Genomic DNA, 7,549 nt, shown 5'->3' with positions numbered 1-7,549 from the left:
CTGACGTTTCGGGCCTAAGGGTCTAGGCCCGAAACGTCAGCCTCTCTGCTCCTGTGATGCTGCTTGGCCTGCTGTGTTCATCCATCCCTGCACCTTGTTGTCTCGGATTCTCCAGCATCTGCAGTTCCTACTATCTCTGATTGAATTTTTACTTGGCACTCTGCTTGAGTGACAGTGGTGAGTTTTCTTGACTTCAAGTTGAGGGAGAATTAAAATCTCAATTTCAAAACAGTATCTGATAACATTTAATTTAGATAGGTGTTGAATATTTTTCATACAATGAAAGATTGAATAATATTTTCTGTCTCAAGGTTAGTGTTGAATAGACCACGACTAAATTGAAAGAAATTTCGGAGCCTTTTCTTAGCAATCAATTAGTAAACCTTGTTAAACTCTGCAATTTAACATTCAGTTAACATGGAATGTTAACATAGTCAAAAGATAACAAGCCATGAAGCATTCTCATTAAATTGTACAGTGCTTCAGCTGGATGTACCTTAAATAGTATTTGCTTTGATCACTGACTCTCAGAGCGACGTTGAAGAAATTGGGGCAACAGAGAAGAGTCACAAGATTGATTCTCTACTTTTAGAGGTCTGACTTATACTGATTGATAGCAAAAATTTGACTTACCAGCTATGAAAGAAGGAATACACAATGTGCTCATAAAGAAATATGAAGTATTTTTAGATATAATTATATAAAATGTTTAGAAATTAAAATGTGAATGCAAAATAAAGGCCTACTGGGCAAGTTTGGCTCCAGAAACATTTATACCTGGTGTCAGGAAGTCCTTTCTTTACACAGTGCAAAAAGTTGTGGAGGCTAGTGGGGTCTCAGCTGGTCAGACCCACACATTGCCTCATTTTGGGAAGATGCACCATATTTGTTCCAGTCAGGTCCTTGAAAGGGCAATGGTGGGTCTTGCCCAGGATCGAGGGTCCCAGAAGCAAAAACAGAAATTGCTGTAGAAACTCAAAAGGTCAGGCAGCATCTATGGAGAGAAAGCAACGTTAATGTTTCAGGTCCAGTACGATTGTTCTCCACAGAAGACATTCTGAGGAGTTGTGGTTGCTGCTGGTGCAACTCTCAGCACAGGTCTCACATTGAAGAAGAGCCCCAGCACAAGGGAGTGGTTATGAGCTTTCCTGCCACAGACTTAATCAGGGTGGCACAGGAAAGGTGTTGGAGTCACAGCCTGCCAATCCCCTGCCTATTCAAATTTGCCCTAAACCCACCATGGTGGAGGGCGCAAGATTCCACTCACAAAATGATAAATGAATAGCATGGATTTCTAGTCAATGTAATGCAAACAAAATTCCTGTGATGGACTAGTCGTATTGTCACGAGACTATAAATCCAGAAACCCAAGAAATGTTCTGGGAGCCCAGGTTTGGATGCCACGGTTAGTTGGTGGCATTTGAATTCAATAAAAATCTGGAACTAGGAATCTAATGATGACCATGAAACCATTGTTAATTGTCAGGGAAAAAAAAAGTCATTTGGTTCACTAATGGCCTTTAGGGAAGGAAACTGCTGTCCTCAGCTGGTCTGGCCTACATGTGAATCAAGACTCTGAACTGTCCTCTGGGCAATAAAGGATGGGTAGTAAATGCTGGCCTGGCCAGCGATGGTCACAACCCATGAATAACTAAAAAAACAGAAACTGTTTAATGTTGCAAAAGGGTATTTTAAGGCCATACCTTAAACCCTTTGCCCATCTGTAATTGTCTTGGGACAAAAATAATTGCAATTGCTACTAAATTCATAGTCTCCATATACCACATACAATTTCACACAACTCTTTCAGCTTAAATAAATGATGTAAATTTCAAGAAAATATAATGACTTTATGTAAGTGTTTCAATCCTATAGAATTGTTTATTCCATGTTCAAGATATCAGAACCTTGAAATAAATAACAAGTCAAATAAATAATTTGCTTAGTCATTTAATGTGTTGAAATTTCCCCATGTTCTCTGAATGACGAATTCCTTTTGGAATGTAATGGCCTAAGATCTAATGAGCATTAATAGCATTGTAAATTATTACCGAGGGAACTTGATGTATTTCAGAAAAGCCAATAGTCTTTTAAGAATAGGTGCTTTGTTATCAACTTAAGATGCATAATATATCACATTTCTGACATTTCATTCTGTAAATGTCAATTTTACTGTTCTTCATGTTTAGCTGAACTAAAAAGCGGCTTATAAAAAGTCTTTTAATTCTTGTGATGTCTGTTCTGATTCTTTTGAAATTACTGAGGAATTTAAAATATTTAATCTGAAAACTTGCTTTTGAATGTGCTTGTGGAGTCTGTTATGGGTAACAATTTAAATGAAAGATACACCTGGATTTTTTGCAGTTGGACTTGTACTTTCCCGTTGACTTTCCATTGGGTTTTGCACTGCAAGCGGCTGTCAGTGAGCCATGCAAAATGCCCTATAGAGGATATCTGCAACCTGTGTGAACAGGCCAAACAAATATGGGTCAAATCTACTGAGGAGTGGCTATCACCATCGGATTACCACTGAGATCTTACTTTGCCGCACCATAACCAAGGTCTATATTTTTTGGCTAAGACATTGATTCCCCCTTTTTCAGAAAAGTAAGATGTACTTTTGATTCAAATTTTTCTTCATAGTTCAGGCTTGTGGGGGAACACAAGTCACACAACCTTTTTAGAGTCCTAATTGCTTTATTTCAGTAAGTGTTTAAATGTCCTACAGTTTGCAGTAATTGATTTGTTTCAAACTCAATTTCACGGCAGAAACTACTTCCAAAAAAATCTCTCATTATGTATTATCCCCATTTTTCTGTTTGGTGCTAACGTCTCTTCATCCTCCAACAGTGTTCACCCCCCCCCCCCCCCAACACCTTTCACACCCCATCTCACCTTCTAATAGTGTTCACTCCCTCCCTCATCCTCCGACAGCTTTTACTCCCTCTGTCACTGTCTGACAGCTTTCAAACCCACCACCCTCCGACAGCTTTCACCTCCCTCCTTCACTCTCCAACAGCATTCACCTCCTCCCTTCCCTCTGGCAAGATTCACTTCATGCCTCACCTTCCAACAGAGTTGGATTCGAGGTTTGATTAGGCAGCAAGAAACAGAGCATAGGCAGAAATGGGTCATTTTTAGCTTGACAAAAAATAACAAAGGAGTCCTAGGGTCCCAATTATTTACAACTTATATGACTGACTTGGACAAAGTGACCGAATACAGAGTTTTTTAATCAGCCTGTTCACCTCTGCAGAAGGTGGGATTTGAACACAGACCTTCCGACCCAGAAGTAGGGCCACTTCCACTGCGCCACAAGAGCCCTGAGAGACAGGATACATGGTTACTAAATTTTCTGATGTCACCGAGAGAGGTGGGAAGATAAGTTGTAAAATGGGCAGAAAATGTCTGCTAAAAAAAAGTGACACATTAGTTGAAAAGCAAGATGTTGGCAAATGGAATATGTGAAAAATATGAACTTGCCCATTCTGACGGAAAGAAAAGAAAAACAACTTATTGTTTAAACAGAGAGATTACAAAACTCTATGGTGTTGAGGAATTCATATATGAATATATGAATAATGTGAATATGAATATCAATACAAATATCAATACAATGAATATGAATATGAATATCAAAATGCATGAATACATGAATCACAAAAAAAAAATCAGTATGCAAGTTCAGCAAGTGATTAGGAATGCAAATCGAATGTTGATCTTTATTGCAAGGGGAATGGAATATAAAAATAAAGGCCTTTTGCTACAACTGTACAGGGCATTGGTGAGACCATATCTGGAGTACAGTGTACAGTTTTGGTCTCCTTATTTAAGAAAGGATATAATTACATTAGAAGTAGTTTACAGAAGCTTAAATGATTTCAAAGAAGAGGAGGTTATTTTATGAGGAAAGGTTGTCAGTCAGGAATGTCAAACATTTAGTGACTGGCTTTCTCACTGTCGTTAGTTTAAAGATTCATTTTTCATCAACAGCGAAGTGCGCACTCTGGAGGGTGACAGAATTCTACAACACATGCGTGTCACATAAATTCTAAAGTATGATTTTGGCAGTAGCTTGTGGCTTGCAATCCATTAATACTCTTGCATCAATGTAAGGAGGCTTGTATATGAAGAGTACTGACTAAACCAGGACCCAAGAGGGTTGCTGATGCTTGTGGAATTGTTGATACCTTTAAGAGAAAGCAGGCAAGGTTTTGTTATTGCCATATGCGACTATCTTTTTACCACTGGCAACATGGTTGGTAATTATTGGGACACAGTTTTAAGACGATTGACAGAAGAACCGGGAAGCAGGCGAAATGAGAGTATTTTTCAAAACAGCGTTATTGTGAGCTTGATTAGTCTGCTTGAAAGGCTGATGGAAACAGATTCAATAGGAACTTGCAAAGGAATTGGAGAGTTATTCAATTTGGTAAAATTTGAAGGGGCGTGGGGAAATGGTAGGGCAGTGGGACCAATTGGATAACTGTTTGAAAGAGAGAATGCAGGTATAATAGGCTGAATAGCCTTCATTTGTGTTGTGCAAACCTGTAAAAATCCAACAGGACTAGACAGGGTAAATATAGGAAGGATGTTCTCCACAATGGGTGGTCCAGAACTAAGGGTTACAGTCTAAGGTAATGGGGTGCACAATTTAGGACTGAGAGAAGGAGAAATTCTTTCACCCAGCAATTGGTGAGCCTGTGCAATTCTTGCCCATGAAAGTAATTGAGGCCAAAACATTGAATGTTTTCAAGAAGGAGTTAGATATAGTTCTTAGGATAAAATAGATCAAAGGGTAGGAGAAAACAGGAACAGGATACCAAGTTGGATAATCAGCCATGATCATATTGAGTGGTGGAGCAGACTTGAAGGGCCACATGGCCTACTTGTATTCCTATTTTCAATGTTTCTACAATTCTATGTTGGATCTGTATCTATGGGAGTTTAGAAGAATGAGTGATGACCTTGCTGAAGCATATAAGATCATGAAGAGACATGACATGGTGAATGCTGAAACAAAATTCCCCACGTGGGAGAGTCTGGAACTGTCTGGAAATATTATCACTTTAACATGATGTCCCGTTCAGAAGTTCAAGATACAAATGAGCCTAACACCTGGATGTCATCACATGACTAGAGGTTGTGGCCATTCTATGTTGTAACCCTGGAGAAAAAGCTGTACCATCTGCACTAGCTTAGCTGTAGATAAACCCACCAGAGATCTTCAAGTGAACATAATCCACATTTATTTGTTTTCCTATAGATATCACAAGAACATGCTACATTGGTATGGCGGTGATTGTTCTCTGCAAAGCAGAAAAGCAAAACAAAGGAGCTGATCATACAAATGCAAAAAGTTGAAGAGGAGATGCAGCAAACAAGATACACCAGCAAACCTGAGATTCCCAAAGAACAAAAAACAGAAGAGTAAAAGGCTCAATTCGCAAACGGTGATTTCATTGAGTTGGGCAAATTTGGGATGCCAACCAGCTGTAAACCATGCTATCTAAAAATTAGTCAAAGTTTAAAGGTTGATCAGGAGTTAGCTCTGTGCTAAACAAAGGAATGCAAGCTTAAGTTCAAACAAAGAAAAAATTTGGCTACAGTTGGGAACAATGCAGAGTTAACAAAACAATGGAAAATAGAAAAGCTGCTTTAAAACTGTGCTGAAGGTATAGATGTAGACCCAGAGTGGAACAACTTCCAACCAGATGACAAACAACGTCTCCACACTGCAAATGACACTTTGTGTGGGCAAAGCCAAGCAACTCGCTGAAAGGCAACTGGCAAAAATACGTTCAAAATCAAGATTTACTTTGGAACTAGTTCAAATAGTCTACCAGTCCTAACAGTGATGGATATGGACCTGGATCATAGGAAATCAAAAGTTCACCTGATATTAAATTAACTGCACACATTGAGTTTTTCATCCCTTCCATTGGGACATTTTTAATAGAATGCAGTTATGAGAATTCAGCATTATATCCACAAATACTCTTCCTGGGAGGTACGAGCAGGTCAGCAGTGGCAGGCCAACAGCATGAATGAATCCTGATGTTCTTACTATCTAAAAGGCCATCAAGGCATCCAGGAACTAGCATGGTATTAAATGATTAAACATTGATTCAAGATGCACGTTAAGCTTGAGTGAAATGGCTTTTAGCTTTTATTGCTTTTTCAATCTGATATTGAAAAGTTACCTCCAGACTTTGAATTCACAGAAAAAAAAATGAAGTGGCTACTGCTTTGTTTTGGAATTTTGACAGACAGGTTCTTCAGTTTTTTACTTGTCAAGTAAGATTAACAGAATTATTTTTTAAAATGTAACCTGATGAATCAATCATTATAGCTTTTCCATTTGGTGAAACATAATGAAACATAAATGTTTGTTTTGGGTTCTTCCACTGTCTTTGTCCATATTCCACTTGAGTTGTCATTATCTGTGTGTGACCCAATTCTTGGTGTGCTTTGAGATTCCGGTGTAACATATTGAAAGAAGACCTCATCTACTTGTTTGGGTGGATGATAAAGATCCATGCTACTATTGGAAAGAGTGCAGGGAGGTCTTTTAGTGTCCTAGCTATCACTTAACCCAGCAGCTACCGCATTAAAATATGATTTGCCTAATTGTTATTTGTGAGACATTGTTGTAATCAAATTGTTTGCTATGTTCACATCAACAATCATCATATTATTTGCTTCATTCTGAAGCAATTTGGGATACTGACTGATTATGTGAGTGCAGATTGTAAATGAAATTACTTCTTCCTTCTAAATATTAGGCTTCAATTATCCATATTATTTAAGGTGCTTTAAATTATCATTGTTCATATTTTGCTATAAAAATCATAATAAATACTCAACAGTAATACTATGAAGGATTATGCTTAAGGTCATTACAAAAGTACAGTGGAAATATGTTGACAACTCTTGGAATGTTACAATTCTCAAAATGTGTCGTTGATTGCAGAAACTGTCTTTTCTACTGCTGTGTTTTCAGAAACGACCTTTTGTTTAATACATAATGACTCTGCAGCACAGAAGAAGGCCCTTCAACCTATAGAGTCTTCACCAGTTAAAAACAACCACCAATTATTCTAATCTCATTTTTTAGCACTTAACCCATAGCCTTACATGCTATGGCATCACAAGTGTACATCTGAATACTTCTTAAATGTTATGAGAGTCTCTGCCTCTTACGCCCTTACAGGCAGCGAATTCCAGATTCCTACCACCCTCTGAGTGCAAGAAATTTCTCTCATGTCCCCTCTCAACACCCTGCCCCTTACCTTAAATCTATGCCCCCAGTTATTGATCCAACAAAGGAAAATATCCCTTCCTTTCAATCCTGTCTATGCCTCTCACAATTTAATACATCTCAATCAAGTACCTCCTCAGTCTCCTCTGTTGCAAGGAAAGCAGCCCCAATCCGTTCAATCTCACTTCATTACTAAAACTCTCCAGTCCAGGCAACATTGTGGTAAATCTCCTTAGCACCTTCTCCAGTGCAAATGCACCCCTCCTATAAAGTAGATTTCGGAACTGC

The sequence above is a fragment of the Rhincodon typus genome, chromosome 23 (genome assembly GCF_021869965.1).
Source record: "Rhincodon typus isolate 14 chromosome 23, sRhiTyp1.1, whole genome shotgun sequence".
Lineage (NCBI taxonomy): Eukaryota > Metazoa > Chordata > Chondrichthyes > Orectolobiformes > Rhincodontidae > Rhincodon > Rhincodon typus.
This window is presented reverse-complemented; position numbering follows the sequence as displayed.